Source organism: Xiphophorus couchianus, chromosome 8 (genome assembly GCF_001444195.1).
Source record: "Xiphophorus couchianus chromosome 8, X_couchianus-1.0, whole genome shotgun sequence".
NCBI lineage: Eukaryota > Metazoa > Chordata > Actinopteri > Cyprinodontiformes > Poeciliidae > Xiphophorus > Xiphophorus couchianus.
Window position 1 is genome coordinate 3418075 of NC_040235.1, and position 17983 is coordinate 3436057.

The following is a 17983-nucleotide window of genomic DNA, read 5'->3' on the forward strand; positions in this document are numbered from 1 at the left end:
ACCATTTTAGGTATCAAAATGTCCCAATACCAGCATTTAAAACAAATACATTTACATACATTTATCAAACTTATTTCAGCTTCTGGTAAAAAAAAAAAAAAAAAAGACAAATGTACATGGTTCTTGTTTTATAAGCCACTTTATATTATAAAGAATCACCTTTATGGAAACAGTTGTGTCAAACAACCATTGATTCCACTTTTAATCAAACAAACAAAGGGAAAAGCTTTTGATTGTGTTATGAGTTTCTGTTGTATTATTAGGGAATGTGAGCGAACGGGCGACCAACTGAGGGTGTGGCTGTTTACCTGCTCCCAGTGGAGAAGGGAACCATGTTGTTTTTACTCCATTTTTCCATTATATGGGGTTCTGAGCCCACAGAAGCCCAGAGCAGGAAACCCTATTGTTTTTGGTCTTTATTATTATTATTATTAATTATTATTATTATTATTATTATTATTATTATCCACTGAAAAAAACTACTGCAGCCTACCAACTGTAACTCATTACAACTTTTATTTGGTATCCAGCTTCAATAATGACAGAATATTTATACTGCTGCTTAAGTATAAATATTCAGGTACATACACAAGTAGGTGGCACTGTGGTAGATAATATGTGCTCTTAATGTTTAATGCTGTTTTCTACATGTATACTTCAATAGAACAGCATAAAAAAGTCCATTATAAAGGAGAAGCAAGTTTGGTTATTTGGTTTTATTTTGAGAATTTTAGCACAAACTGGGTTAGGGTTAGGGTTGACTTAAGAGAACTTTACATTTTAGGCATCTTTTCTATTTTTGTACATGTAGAAAAAAACAGGAGAAACTAGAACTGCGATCAGTTATAATAGGCTCTTTGCCCCATTGCACCTTCCCCCCCGTCAAATCTCACCACTCCTGCTCTTGCCTTGACCTTTGCTTCACCGGAGAACTATGCACATTGACTGAGTAGGCAATTTTTCAGGAATTTTTTCTGCTCCAAGAGCTTTCAAATGCAGGACAGTCCTGCACCAATGTATATTTGCATAGTGGGTGCAAATGCACCCAGTGTGAACAAGGATCCAAATAGCTAAACTATGTCTTGCACCATTTTCTTCCGCTGCTGCAACTGAAGAGGATTTACTGCAAAAAAGTGTGAAAGTCAAACGACACAAAACATAAATAATATAATCAAATCATATTATGGAATACAAAGCAGTATAGAAATCATACTATGACCAAAAAACATTATTTTATATAGCTACAATTGATTACAAGGTTCATTAGGGTTCCGAGCCTGCGGGAGTGAGCAGACGGCCAATGAAAGGCATGATCATTCTACTGCTACCAGCAGAACAGGGAACCCTATTGTTTTCTGTATATGTTTCCATTATTGTTATCATCGAGGTTCTGAGACAGCAGAAACATGAAAAATAAGCAATGGTTACCCTTGACCACAACACTGCTCCTGCTTCTTTGTATGTGGTTCAAGTGATGTCCACAAAGGAGTTCCATATCCTCGAAAAAACCAAAGTCCTGGAAATATTTCCCTGTTGTAATCCAAAGTCCTGATCCAAAATGAAAATCCCAAACGTCAAAACCCCCCAAAAAAGGTAAGAAAAAAGAGAGGTACCACCAAAAAACCCCAAAAAGAAAAGTAATGTCCAGATCTCACCGAGAGAGTCTTTCTTTCCCCTCGGTGGTGTCTTCTCGCACTGGCGGCATCCTCTTGCACCGGGCGGCCTTTCCTGGGTGCAAACTCCGATCCAGTTCCTATTATACGATCTGCGCCACTGGGGCAAACTTTGATCGCTGTTTTATGTCGTTTCTTTGATTTTTACTAGTTTTAAACTATCAATAAAGACAAAATCCCGCTGTACAGATCTAGCCGTGAGCGTCTTCCTCTCCGGTTGAGCAGTGTCAGAAGTGATGTTATTCATCCTGACGATATGTGGTCTGTTGGTAAGGTAGCTGGAAATGCAGGTGACCAGGCAAGAGTCCACCCACCATTCTATTAAAACAGAAAGTAAAAAAATAAATGCATGCAAACCAGCCCCGTGCCACGGCAGGCCTCTGTAGACAGAAGTGTCAAAAGACCTTTTGCGTCTCTATGGGAATGCAGAAACATGGGGAAAGCGGACCACTTTCTAGAAGTTCTCCTGTGAAGACGTCAAAGCTTTTGAAACAAATGTTCTTCCTGGCCAGCAGGTTAAGAGAAATAAGTTTAGAGTTATTGTGTCTCTGTTTGAGGTTTACTCCCAAGACAGGGCTTTGGGATTCAGGTCTTGCTTTTGTAGTGGCGATTAATTCTAATCTATGCAGGGTGGGAACTTGGCAGTATTGTCTCCAACAGTGGTGTTTCCAGCTCAAGGAATGCTTGAAGATGCACTTAGTAGTCTATGGATAGTCCTTGAACCAAAATGGAATCCAACACAAAGAATTCCTGCCTACAGAGAGAGAACATTCAAACTCCACTCAAAAAAAGACCCAAGGACAGGATTTTCAACCCAAAACCTTCTTGCTGGAAGGCAACAGTGCTACTGTGGCAAGAATGGTCTCAAACCCAGTTCTAGATACAAGGGGAAGCAAACAACTCAAATACCCAAGGAAATACCAAGCTAAAAATAGTTTTTAACTTGGTGTTTAACCTTCACCTTTATGATGAACTCAGTTTTTCCTTTCTTCAGATACTGGATTAGAATCCAGAATCTAACAATTGACTTTAAAGTCCCCAGTTGAGTGGCCACTTTTAGTAACAAGAGCCACAGATTGGGTCCCCATTGCTGTGCTGCGTAGCGTCTGGTGGAGGTGAACTATCTGCAGTGTACTCCTCTTTGCCAGCATACAGCTGACTCTAGAAAAGCTCCAGCACTGCTTCGCTCCTCTAGCATGCCATGCCCTTTTCAGCCTGATCCAGCTAGAAAAGACAGAGCGCTACTCACAGGCGCAGGCAGAGGTTTCCCTCTGCGCTAATCTTCTGTGCTGGGCTTTCTGTCCACCTTCTGGGACTCTACACCAGGCGTTCGTTCCTCACTCTGGAGCACGTATGTCTCAGTAGCCCATCAAATCAGTACACCTCTTCCACCCCAGCTCCTTTTATTTGGCCTCAATCTGTCTCTGCCGACACCTATATTGGCAGTCAATTACTGAGCTCTGCCTCCTTTGACAACCACCATCAGTTCAGTGTGTTCGAGTTGTTAAAGGGGAAAATAAACAAAACCCATCACAATGTTTTGGGACTTCACAAAAAAGTCTCAACAAACAGACAGTTGTGAATTGGCGCTACATAAATAAACTGAACTGAATTGAAATACAGCTTACAGGCAGGACTTTTGGTGATAATAAAGAACCACTGTAGCTCCATGCATTAAATACATTAAATTAAATGACAAGTGATATTAAAACAAATAGCACTAAGATGAGAGCCAATGCTTCCAGTACCTCTTTGATTTCTTAATTATGCGAGGGTTTCATTTTTTTTAAAGTTCGGTCTTCATTAGCAGAGTAACAGCTTACTCTGCAGTCAGTCACCATGACCCCAACTGCAGTTCTGGTAACGCCTTGCTTACCCATCAGGGGATCATAGTCCAATTTTAGGGCCATTATTGACCACATTTTACATGATCTAACAATGTTATTATTGACTCAAATATGAACACACCACACTCTTGCTGTTATTACCACTATTCCACATGTAGACAAATCTAACAGAATATGAAATATATTGCAGCAATACTGTTTCTGGAAATATGGCCATCGATTCCAGAGATTTGAGGCATTTTCTTTCAAAACACACAAAAAAAATTATGTTGACACTACCAGCTGCTTCCACAAAACCCATACTTTAGGTTTCTTGTAATCTCAGAACAATCCTTTAATGTGTTTGCATCTACCTGCCTGATCAGCTAAAAATACTCCTGCTGCCAGACTTCAGAGGCATCACTGTCATCTGCCTTTCTCAACGGCTTTTTCCAAAAAGCAAGAACCTTTAGTGGTAAAGAGCACAGATGAACAAGACAAGACTTGAACTTAGTTCTACATCTCTAAGAATGGACAGCATTAGGGTCCATTCCCTAATGGGGGAATGGCACAATAATGTGCCGTATTGTAAATTGACACATTACAATAGAAGTGAATAGATAAATACAACACCACCTAATAATTTACAGTAATTCCACAATCACAGACATCATCAGGGCTAGAGATGTTACAGGGACTGCCCTCATGAGGGCAATATAACACCCTGAATGATGATTTGTGCTGATCTTCGAAGAGGGAGGAGTTTCATCCATGTGCATCTTCCAGCCCAGCTTACAACACAAATCACAGACTAAAAGAGAAAAACACTGCTGTTCACTGCTAACCCAGGGCTTCTGAGGACATCAAACACTGTTGCGGTGGGGTGGGAGGATGTGGGAATGTTTCATTATTTCTGTTACTTGCCATGAATGTGGGGCGCACATGTTCAATTGACATGATGACACCTGGATATCAATCCAGTGAGTTTGTCAGAAACTGACCAATTGGTGCTTGCAATTTGAACTGAAGTGAATGTGATGTGTGTGTTTCTTATGGCTTCTTTTAGTGTGGAAATAAATCCTAAGGAGCTACTCAGGCTGTGGCATCAGTTGTCTTTAGTTATCCATCTGCATTTTCACACAATGAGCACAGAGCTCAGTCTCTGGCAGGAAAAACAAGTACTTCTTCTTGTCAGTGATCCTCATGGCTTTTTTAGGATTACAACTAAAATAGTAATAACCACAATAAAACAAAAGAAATCCACTATGTGATTACAGTGATCATGTAGTGATCATATATGCCCTGCCAGACTGTCTGTGAGTTATTTTTGAGACAGTGGGTCCTTCATTTTTTATGTGAATTTCGCTTTTGCAGGCTTTCCTTAGATCCCTTCGTGCCCTGATGTAATTGGCTCTGTGTCCAGGATCTGAAAGCTGCATTTCTGGCTTTCAACAGATGTTTTACTTTCTTGGTCATCCATGGTTTACAATTTGGGTAGATTTTGTTTTTGTATGCTGTCAGTGCAAGTTTTGATATAACACAGTATGGCATCTGTGTATTTTTCCAGGGACCAAGGTGCAAATGTGCATGCGAAATAGTTCTGCAGCTCAACCAGAGCCCCTTGTGGCCATGTTTGAATAGTTTTGGTACTGGCCCTGAATTTTTTCTGACAGGGGTGTATGCAGGGAAGAGAAACAGTGAAATGAGATCTGATTGGCCCTGGTCTGGAAAGGGAACTCCTCTGTATGCTTGCTTAATGTTGTAATAGACATGGTGTAATGTGTTGCTGCCTCTGGTGGCACAATGTACATACTGCACAAATTTTGGCAGCAGAGTTTTTAAGCAAGTGTAACAGACCAGGTTAAAGAACCGTAGGAACTTGAGGTTTGACAGAAGACAAGTTGGCTATGGTTTCTTCTAGGAATGCCAACTTCCTAGAACAAGTTGGCATTCCTTCTAGGAAGGAATGCCTAGAAGGCATTCTATCATTTCAAATTTCTAGAAATGATAGACATTTGGCCTGTGATAGAGATCTGGGGCCTCATGTATCAACCGTGCGTACACACAAAAAATGTGCAGCGATATATTTTACGCACAAGTCGACGTATAAAAAGGAACTTTGCGTCAAAGTTTGCGTAAATATACGCACACACTTTTTCCCTGGCGTGAAAATGTGCGGGAGTCACTCAAACAATATCAAACTACAAATCATCAAAACTCACCTAAATACACTGAAATCTGACTACATTCAATTATTTAGACCAAGAAGCATCAAACCTGATGTTTTTTTCATGATTTTAATATTTTATTGTATAAACGTAAACTAGGAAAGTGAACTGCATTTATCCTCAGACAATAACCAAACACGCACACAAAATAAAGAAAATAAAAATAAAGGGATGTGAAAACTTCACTCTAATGTAAATAGTACTTTTCCTCATTTTTGGTCTCATAAAGATGTAACACATCGGTCCGTGTGCCGAAGCGCATGAAATGCATCTCTATGCGGGATAATTTCATTCTCACTAAAAGAAGAAAACAGGGTTGGATCTGCAGATTAATTCAAACCTGCTGATTAAAAATAATCAACAGGTTTGATCAGGATGTGTAGACAATCACACGTATTCAAGTAGCTGCGCAACATCACCAATGGAAGGATTCAGAGGCAGCGATTGATCAGAGATCATATTGATCTACTGGGAAATGTTGATAATGGTTTATTAGCGTTTAGATTAATCCAGACTGATCATCCTGGAGCTCTGAGCAAAACTTAAAGAAGGAGCCGTGCGGTACTGGTGCCGGTATCGGTACAGTACCAGGTCCGTTTTGTGAATGTGCCTTAATGGACAGAAAGGATCTTTATTCTGTAAATGTATAAGTCATGCACATGATTCCACTATTTAGAATAAATGTCCAAATTCCCAAAGGACTTTCTGACTCTCTGTCTGTCTATAAATCCAGGCTGAACGCGCTGCTGTTCAAACAGGCATTTGCAGGAACTCTTTATTTTTTACTTTTTTAATTTGGATTTTTTTTTCTTTAAAATGTATTATTTTAATTTTTGTGAGCTGATACTATGTATCTTCAAAGCGCCTTTTAAATAAATATATATAATAATTATTATTATTATAAATACTTATACTGCTTCAAACAAGGATGTTGCCATGGTTACTGCTTAACCAGCCAGTTGTTCTCTGTGTGTCAATCCAGTCTTCAAGAAGGTTTTCAAGTTCGGGACATCTTTACATGATGACCTCTGAAAGCATTGGTCATCTTTTTGCATTGACTCAGTTCATCACGTTGGCCTCTTCACCGTCTCACCATCAATTCATTTATGCCAAGATGAAAATGCAGTAGCTCGATTTTCTTCTTCAACTGCTAGATTGATCACCTTTCCATTAAAAGCTCCATCATATGTTTTCAAGTGTTTTCCATGATGAGTGTGAATACAAATGATGGATTTACAATACCGGTCATTGAATTGTGAAAGTGTTCTTGATTCATTGCATAGTTTTATCGGACCTCTGTGAACTACTCATCAATTTGATTAGTCTCCTGTTGATGTTTTTGGGAACATGAAAAAAAGCATGCCGCCATGCCATAGCATAGGCTGCAGAGTTCAAAATGTGGGGAAAAATGCAGCAGGTTACAGTATATACATTCCACTCAGTGATCTTTATTTTTTATTGTAAGTTTTACACAAATCATATTGTTACTGCCACCCATCACAATATATAATATATTGTCATATGAATTTATGCCATAGTGCACATTCTTGTTTCTTTATTTTTCTCTTTCTTCTGGTTTTATATGCACTTCTGGCAATGGCAATGTGTACCATAAGTGTTATTTTCACATTTCTTATTCAATAAATACATACACAAACATATACATGAAAACACAAATAAAAGTACAATAAGTTTTTAAATGACTGTATTGATCCCTGAAGGGGAGATTTGTTTAAAGGGACTTTGTGGACCACAAAAATCCTGACGCTCACTCAAGTGTGGACATGATTTGGGACTGTAGTCATGAATCGCCCAGTAAGTGAAAAAGACATGCCATCACAGAGATTTGTGTGTCTGGCCAATTCAAGCGTAATGGTTGCATTTTCTTTAGTGTAACATATCTGCTAGCAATGAGAAAGTGCTCTGAACCACTGAGCCTCCTCACCAGTATGAAGGAAAAGCCTTGTTTGTAGGTGTGTAATTTCGGTCAAAACCTTGTAGTAAAATTATGGAAACAAATGAACTAGTGGAATCTGCTGAAATCAGGATTTCCTGCATATCTCCCAATCAACAGTAGATGCAGCAGGTTCCTCAGAGCTGAAAGATGCCAACCCTTGAAGATAAGTAAGAGTTAAAAGTACTGATATGAATTGTCTGCACATTAACACAAAGGTATGCTTTAATGTGCAAAACCTGAAACAGACTCACATTTCAACACTGAGTTCTCGCCCACAGCAATACTCTAATATCAAGAGGATCTAAGATACACTTATAAACATCCTTTGCACCTCAGAGTGACAAATGCTTCATATTCCACAGTGATTCAACAGTGACAGTGAACTGATAAAATGAAAGTAAAAGGTAAAATCCATCCCTGGAATCCTTATGCTGTCACTTTTAGTCCTCTGTGCAACCCAGGATCTGCCTTCATTGTCATGGCAACCCAGACTTAAGGAAAATGGAACCCTCTTCAAGTTTATTTACAACAAACATAAAATACACATATTTGGATTTTCAATATATTGGGGTGAAAGAGATCCATATGAAATGCTAATACAAAAAGAAGTCAAAGTATTTTTAATGTACATAAATATAACAAATATAACCAGGTCACAAATTCTGTAAAACTATTGAGATTTTTTTTACATCTCAGTCATATACAAAGGCTGTTAGGTGAGGCAATATCAGACAAGTCCCAGATCACACAAAGAAAAATCCATGGGATCATCAGGACAAACACCAATTTCTCTGTGAATATTGCAATATTCTGTTCTATATAATAGTAAGGTTATGGTTTAAGCTTCACTGGCTGTTTAACCAGAAGTTAAACTCTGTCACTTTAGACGGTGGTCCACTTGATGCCACCACCCAGTGTTGTAGGGAGCAGAGTTCCTATCCACTTTATGTCTAGCCCCAAGGAGGCTTTGCATGAATTTTGGGTGTAACTTGGGTAAAAGACTTCCTCACAAACTAACCCCCGTGCAGCAAACTGGGACGCTAATTGTTTACATGCTAGCAATGCACTAACCAGCTTTCGTCAGAGGTTTTAGGCTATAAACTATGTGGAAACACAAGCTATCACAGCTTAAATGTGGCAATATTGTTTTACCACTACTTGCAGCTGTTGAGGATGACTTGAAGAAATGGTCATAAATCTCTTGCATATTTAGCTACTTCATTGACTCAATTGCTTCGGATGCCAATGCAGGTTTTCATCTGTTGGCTTTTTGTCCGTAAAATGAAACAAGTACACATAAAGCATTTTGTGTTCTCTTTTCAAGTTTAGATTTTTTTCAGCCAAACCTTTTTTGTTTTTTCATCTATTGGGAGGTGATAAAAAGTGTACCGCTTATCACAGGAACACCCTCTTTTGTTTTGAAGAGCACATTCAAAACACACTTATTGCAGCCACAAATTCAACTTGGTCTGATTGTTAGAGTACAGCCATGAATTATGAGGGGACATTTAGGACAAAAAACTATGTTTTGTCTCACACACACTACTAAAGATTCATACACACACAAAATATTAAAATTGCACACATATACACTATTAAAATGTCACACACATACAATTTTTCTTTCTCACACACACAAAAGACTAAGATTGCACATATACACTAATAAAATATCACACACATACACACAAAGCATACAGACATACTGTTCTGAACAATAGGTCGAAAATGTATGTGTGTGTGTGTGTGTGAACCAACACTAGGCTTCACTAGGCTGAATGAATGAATGAATGGGGATGAGACTTGTATTTGTCTGTGTGAGAGTTGTCACGGAAAAGGCATGGCATAATTTGGAGATCAGATCACGCATGCTTTGATACTGCAGTGAAGTTATTTTCAAGTTGGATATTACACATTGGTGCTCCGCGGAGTAAGCAGCATTTAGCTCAAGGTTGATCCAATTTATGAACGCTAATTTTGGCCAGCCATTCTCTACCGCTCCCTCCTCAAGTGCTCGGAGGTTCACTTAGGAAACAAGACTTGGAAAATTTTACCTAGTCCATAAATTATCTAAATGAGTTGCTGATCACTAATTTGCAGAAGTGGCCATAAATCACTTTCATTTGCAGGTGCTCCAACCCCAAACCAGATGCAGAGCTCAGATTGTGCCTCTGTGACAACTCAGTGATGCAAAATGAGGCCTGAGCGTAAATTCAAACTGGAAGACTCTATTCATCTCACCTACTCAGCCAAACACGTCATCATGCACCTCGATTGCAGCCTATCGGTGCCGGTTTTCTCCTCATCTCCTCCAATCATCAAGCACCGCTTTCTTGATTAAGGTCCAGTTTTCTGTCTTCACCCACTCCTCGGCCCTGAGCTTCAAGCAAGCTGCAGCTCAACCTCATTACTATCTTGTGTGTGCTTGCTCCTTTTCATGCAAATGCTTTTTCCTCCTTCTTTTTATCTATGCTCATAAAAGCTCCTGTTGTGCTGTTAGCATCGGTCCAGCATCTCATCTATCTCTGCCATGAGAATCTCACCCAGCTAAATTTATTTATCCCAAATTGCAGTCGTTGCCCCTTTGCATCACAGAATCTCCTACAGCTGTCTTCAGCAGCATGCAGTTCACTTTTTTAGTCTGCATTAGAAATCAAATTTGCATTCACACTCCGAAAACGAATCGGACTTTCTAGATTAGCGTTTCTCAACGGGAGCGGTACTGCCCCCTAGGGGCCGTTCAGAGGATGGCAGGGGGCGCTGGCAGACATTTTTACAAACGGGGGCGCTGATATTCCTTTGGGGGCGTTTGTTCGAAGGTAAACTTTACACCTTAAATGCACAAAATTACCAGTTTAGACTTTGAGCAACTTGCTAAAACTGTATTGTGTAACATTAAAACATGCTTAGCTGCAACTGTATCGATGACAGCTCTTCTTCTCTTCAGTGTTTGTTAGCTTCTCCTGCTTCTGGTTTTTAAAAAATATACTGTATATTTATGCTTTAACATGAGGTACAATGTAAAGACAATGCAATAGTTATATAGTTAGCAGAGTACTTTTAACATACAAACATAATTGGGCTAGAACAAACCCAATTATACCCACATATATACACCTACACAAAATACATTAAATGGATCAAGTCAGAGTAAACATACTATGTTAGCAGACAGAAACAGATACATCAAAAGATAAATAAATAAAATAAAAAGGATCACAGTACTAAATATATGTAAATCTCTTTTCCTCAACCCATACAAACACACACTCAAAAACAAGGGAGAAAAAAAAAGAATAAATCAGGTGCCAGGGGATACTTCTGTCAATATATCAGTCAAACTTAACTCAAGAAAGAAGGTAAAAGAAAAAGAGATATTGATAAGAAAAATAAACATCAGCTACATACATACGCCTTATCAGTCTGGAATATTAGGGAAATTAATATTTCTAAGGGCTCTTAACAAGGGGCTCCTGAAACCGGAAAATCTCGTAGAAGAGCCTCTTAAAGTAAAACGGATTTTCTCAAGTTTAATGAAATACAGTGTATCTCAAAGCCAATGAATATATGATGGAGGTTAAGGTGACTTCCATTTTATTATAATCACTCTCCATGCCAAAAAAGTCAAGAAAGCCAAGGAGGACAAGGTGGACTGTGGAGGTGCAACTCCAAACAAAGCAGTCAAGGGGTCAAGCTCCAATCTCTTGTCAAAAATGTCTGACAAAATAGCAAAACATTTGGACCAATAGTTAGAAAGCTGAGGACAAAACCAGATAGTGTGGATCAAATTTCCTGGAGAATGCTGGCATCTATCACAGGCAGGAGAAACGTTGGTGTAAAACTTGGTCAGACGTGCTTTAGTATAATAAGTGTGATACACAAGTTTGCATTGAATTAGATTATGTCTGGCACAAATAGAGGACTTATGCACCAATGACAAAATTAGTGTCCAAAGATCCTCTGAAATGGCCTGTCCAAGGTCTTCCTCCCAAAGTTATCTAAAGGAATTCGGGGTTTGTGGGCGTAGAAGCATGATTTGATTGTAAATAAAAGATATGGCCCCTTTCATTATGACAGTAGGTTTTAGAAAAATGTCTAAAGGTGAATCTTTGGGAAGGTTGGGAAAATTTGAATAAGTAGAGCGGACAAAGCTGCGCACTTGCAAGTATCTAAAAAATTGATGGCCTGGGATATCAAACTTTTCAGAGATTTGTTTGAATGAGGCAAAAGTATTATGAATTGAGTATTATGAAAAGTATTATAATATATTGAAATTTCTATTGTCCACCATGACAGGAAGATACCATCAGTGAGAGACGGCGAAAAGGTATGATTTGAAGCTAAAGGAGCATAGACAGAAAGAGATTGCAAGCCAAGATGCTGTCTAAATTGTATCCACAACCTTAAGGATACATCAACTATTTTATTAGAAGTATAAGGTTTAGTTGAGGACTGTAATGGTGAATGTAGTAAGGTTGCCAAAGACACAGGTTTTACAGAGTTGGCCTCCATAACAAGCCAAGCTGGAGAAGAAGGGCTATCTGACTGGAGCCAATATCTAAAAAGTCTAATATTTGAAGCCCAATAATAATATCTAAAATTTGACATGGCCACCCCCCCATGCCTTTTAGGTCTTTGTAAGAATTGAGTGTGCATACGAGGGGCCTTCCCATTCCAGAGAAATTTGGTAATTATACTATAGAGTTTGCTAAAAAAAAGGACCGTGAAAGAAAAATAGGGATGCACTGAAATGAGTAGGAAAAACGTGGAAGGATGTTCATTTTGATCGAGTTAACCCGAGCAACCAACGAGAGGCCAAGCATCAACCAACGATCAAAGTCCTCCTTAACATGCAATAATAAAGGAGAAAAGTTAGCTTTAAAAAGATCCTCGTATTTAGATGTAATCTCAATTCCTAAATAGGTAAAGCTCTGGTCTATGACCTTAAATGGTAATGTATGCAGAGGGTAACTCTGTCTATGCTTAGAACAGATAAATGTGTGGATGTGCCAAAACTTTCTCCATCTGAACAGAAACAAAACTGAAGTTATCATCTTTGGACCTAAAGAGGAACGATGTAGAGTCAATGCACAGCTTCAGTTATTACAACTAAAAACCAGCGATCAGGCCCAAAACCTGGGAGTAGTTATGGACTCTAACCGGAACCTCCAGAGCCACATAAAGACAGTTACAAAGTCGGCCTTCTATCACCTGAAGAACATTTCCAGGATTAAAGGACTAATGTCTCAGCAAGATCTAGAGAAACTCATCCATTCGTTTATCTTCAGTCGCATTGATTATTGCAACAGCGTCTTCACAGGTCTGTCCAACAAATCATTCAAACAGCTGCAGCTGATCCAGAATGCTGCTGCTCGCATTCTCACTAAAACCAGGAAGATAGAGCACATAACACCAGTTTTAAAGTCCCTCCACTGGCTCCCTGTAGCTCAGAGAATAGACTTTAAAATACTGTTGTTAGTTTATAAATCACCGAACGGCTTAGCACCACAATACATTCAAGATCTGCTGTTGTTGTATCAACCTTCCAGACCTCTCTGGTTCTGGTTCTGCTGTGCATCCCCAGAACCAGAACCAAACGAGGAGAAGCAGCTTTCAGCATCTATGCACCACAAATTTGGAACACACTTTCAGAAAACTGTAAAACAGCTGAAACACTGACTTCTTTTCAATCTCAACTGAAAACCCACCTGTTTAGAATTGTATTTGAAATGTAATCAATTACAAATTTATTGATGGAACTTGACTTAATGATTGATTCTATATTGCATTGTGATTCTGTGTTTGTTATGATGTAAAGCACTTTGAAATGCCTTGTTGCTGAAATGTGCTATACAAATAAAATTTGATTGATTGATTGATTGAACTCTTAGCTAAAGCATTAACTGGGAATAACTCACCTTTGCTGAGGTTTAATTTATAGCCTGACAGCTGCCCAAATTTACCAAGTGTGGCAAGTACAGCAGGAATAGAAATATTCAAATTAGAAATGTACAAAAGAAGATCATCAGCATATAAAGAGACCTTTGTTTCCATATCATTCCTCTTAATACCTATAATACTTGTATTACATCTAAGCGCAATTGCGAGGGCTTCAATTGTCAAAGCAAATAATAAGGGACTCGGTGGACAGCCTTGGCGCATAGAGCGACTGAGGCGGAAATAGCCAGATTGAGTATTATTTGTCCTAATCGATGCATATGGGTCAGAATAAAGTAACTTAATCCAAGACAGAAAATTTTCCCCAAAGCCAAATTTTGTAATCAAGTAGAATAAATATGGCCATTTGACTCTGTCAAAGGCCTTTTCGACATCCAAAGATATCACAACTTCTTAAGGTGGGCTGTATATTACATTAAAGAGTCTTATTATGTTGGAAAAGGAGTTCCTATTTTGTACAAAGCTGGTCTGACCTATCCCAACCACAGTGGGAAGCACTGTTTCCAGTCTTAGTGATATTGTTTTTGCTAGCAATTTACAGTCAACATTAAGTAAACTTATCGGGCGATAGGAAGAACAGAGTGGAGGGTCTTTGCCTTTTTTAGCAAGTAAAGTAATAAGTGCCTGATTAAGGGTCTGAGGTAGACACCCAGAGGTCAAAGATTCATTGTATACCTCTAAAGGTAGTGGAGAAAGCTTGTCCCAAAATATTGTAGAAAACTCACAAGGGTACCCGTCAGGGCCTGGGCATTTACCCCCCTGCAGGTTTCTCCTGCTTCTGGTAGCTTCACCGCTACCAAGTGAATCACAAGTGCTGTGATTCACTTGCCTGGTGCCTGATTTTCAAATATTTTATGTTTTATTGAGGATGTTTGTACATATGTTTTGGCAGTGCTGTGATCATGTCAAAGCAGAAAAAAGTGTTTTATTGCTGCCCACTTCCATGGAAGGACAACAGAATATCGCTCTTATAAACATGTGATTACTAAAATCACGATACACTCACGGTGTATCCCTCTGATAAATGAACTAAGTTAAATAAAGAAATTTGATTGAAATTAAAATTTTGCTCAATAAATGTAAAAAATTTATACATTATAAATTTACAGTTGAATTACAATAAAGTCTGTCTATCTCCATATCTTATTGCTGAGTTTATGCAGTTATACCAGTGGCAATTATCATTGCAATATCAATGAGTGCACTATTGCAACTGTAAATGACTGTTTGATTGCAATATTTGGCAGACTATAACATTTCCAACACTATACTGAAACTGCCAATAATATATCGGATGGACTACCACTATCTACACCTGATGATGATGATAATTACATCATAATGATAGAAAGAGATGTTATGGAGGAAAATTTGAATTAATCACACACATATCATCGCACTACTAAAGCCTAAACCTACTAGTCTAATAACATCAAGCATAACATCTTAGAAGAATTTGAATTGATATTAGTTACAACAACATTTAATTTTGAATCAGGATTATTTTTTAATTAAATTGAACAGCTGTGCATTACTGTTATAAATGAAGTATTATTTATCTTTGAAACTGAGCTGATTAAAATTTATGTCAGTTTTTCTCCAATTTTAATTTAATTTTTTTAAAGTTATTTCCCAGCTCTAGTCACCTATATTTCACTGTCTCCAGGCAGGGGAGTGGGTTATGAGAGAGGAGGAAGACATGGGGCAAAGGTCATCGTGCTAGGACTCCCCCGTAACGGCTGCATGGAGAACTAAGGCCTCTGTAAATCATACCTCTCAAGCTTTGTATTTAAAAGTAAGTGAAATTTATTTTTAGATGTTAGATGGGTGGGAAAATGGGAGTGCGAGGGAGTGGAGTGGCGGGGGAGAGGGGGAGAAGTTGTGGAAGACTACTGACTCGAAGATATGGGTCGTTATTGTTATAATATGAGACATTTATGGAAAAATACTAATATGGGAGCACGGCGGCAAAGAGGGGTAAAATGTAGTCTTTTCTTTGCCAAACAAGAGATGTGACAGGTACAATGTACTGTATGTGTTAAATGCTTTACAGCTGCACCACCACAACATCCCACTTTTCCAAAATATTATCTAACATTTATTTAGAAGAATTCAATTGTTGTCTGCATATTTATGTTTTTATTAAATACAGTCTGATGGAACTTAGTGTAGCTTATGTATTTGTGGTCTGAGCTTCAACTCCAACTTAAGCAGGAAAACAGACGCCTCAGGCTTGGCATGCCATATAAAGGCGACCCATTTTCTGCAGAGCCCAGTGTGTAGTTTTTTTTATGATAGATGCTTTTAGACACTTTTCCCTCTTCCCATCACTGCTTCCTGCCTCAGAGATGAGGACAGTTGGCTGTGTGCGAGGGTGTGTTTGTACTCGTTTATCTGTCCTATTTAGGACCTTTTCCTGCATTTCACTAGCATTTTGAAGCTTAATGAGCCTTATGGACATCGAAGGCCTGATGCATGGAAAATTAAGCTTTTGTTAAGGTTAGGTTAACCCTCCTGTTATGTTTGTTTGTGAGGTACAGCAATAATGTTTCTGGGTCAATTTGACCCGTGGAGTGTTTCATCATGCAATAGTGTCAGAAACCAAAAAATTCCTTACAAATATTTTTGTATCTGATTAACTCCAATGCTAACCATTTCAATAAATATTTGTGCAATGATGTTTTTTTATTTCTCACAAATAAAGGATCAATGACGACAATGTATTTACTCATTTGGACATAGAAAATGGAATTTACATTTTTTATCTCCACTGAAAATAACCTACAAACAAAATAATTTCCTTGAAATTGATTTTTAGTCAATTCTTTTTATATTAAATTTATTTTTTTTCCAATGGGTGATCTTTATAATTGAACTTGAGACATGTATACTGTTCAGTGTCAAATTGACACCCTGATTAAAATCAAGACTAATGAGTCATGCAGAGAGTATTTATGTTTTAAGTTCAACATATCTTTTGAACAGTTCAGGACAGTGATTCGGAGCATATTTTACATCAACCTCTTTGATTTGTTGAATTAGGTTGTTCTGTTCATAGGTGGCCTGTTTTTTTTATTTTGGCTGAATATGCAATAATCTGCCCTCTGATGTAGGCCTTAAAGGCATCCCATACCACAAGGCTGGAGGTCTCTTGGAAAGAGTTAAAAAAGAAATGTATCTCATCTTAAATAAACTTTACAAAATTTTCATTAGACAGCAGGGTTGAATTTGAAACACCATGGTCCAGTTCGTAGGGGAGGTGAGGAAGGAACAGGGACAGAGTGAGTGGGGCGAGGTCTGAAATAACGATGCTTTGATAGTCACAGGAACGGATCTGCTGCAGCCATTTAGTATCTGTAATAAAATAATCAATTCTTGAATAAGTTTTGTGTACATGTGAGACGTATAAGTACTCCCTCTTGTCAGGATTTAAAGTACGCCGCACATCACACAGCCCGTACTCAGATAGAAAGGTTTGGATGACAGATGCAGATTTGGTTATGGCATAACTTTTAAGGGTTGAGTAGTCCAAAGCTGGGTCCAGGCAACAGTTGAAATCGCCCCCTAGGACCAGTGAGTATTTATTGAGGTCAAGTAGGGAAGAAAATAGTTGTTTAAAAAAATTCTCATCATCTGTATTAGGAGCATAAACATTGACCAGGGCGACCAGAGTGCCGTGCAGTTTCCCACTTACTATAATAAATCTGCCATGTTTATCAGCCACCACATTATCTGCCTCAAACGGATAATTGGCTGATCAGTATGGAGACCCCTCGTGCCTTAACCTGAAAATGGGAGTGAAAACATTGTAACCCCAACATGCCAGGAGACGACCCCCATCTGAACTCCTGATGCGAGTCTCCTGCAGAAACGCCACATCTGTATTAAATCGTTTAATATGGAAAAACCTTCCTTCTCTTCACTCAGTGGTTTAAACCTTTGACAATCCAACTTAAAAAATTTAAATGCTGACATATGATTTCAGAGTTTGTGTGTTGTGTGTGATGGTGCGGTAGCAGTATAGCAGGCAGAGATTGAAACAAAAGAGGTGAAGAAAAGTAACAGTACCCTGCGAGACCCCTGGCTGTGACCTTAGCTCCCCCAAACATAAACAGCTGCCAGACAAAAATCAACAATGTGGCAGCAAGCTCTTCAAAATTAACATTCTCAGAGATCCAATCTTCCAGTAACTAACAACCTCGGAATCAGAAAAACAGAACTACCTATAGCAAACTAACTACTGCTCCTAGTGGGCATGGAGTAGGTGTAGACCCCCACAATGATATAGATTTTTGAGACACACTTTACTGGCCTCCATGAACACTATAGAAAAGTAGTAAT

General features: G+C 38.6%; 1 protein-coding gene across 3 annotated transcripts in view; it reads right to left on the minus strand.

Annotated features, from left to right (window-relative positions):
- arhgef4 (Rho guanine nucleotide exchange factor (GEF) 4) overlaps nt 1–17983 on the minus strand; it is a 63944-nt gene that overhangs the window by 29604 nt on the left and 16357 nt on the right. The gene's annotated exons all lie outside the window — the stretch shown is intronic.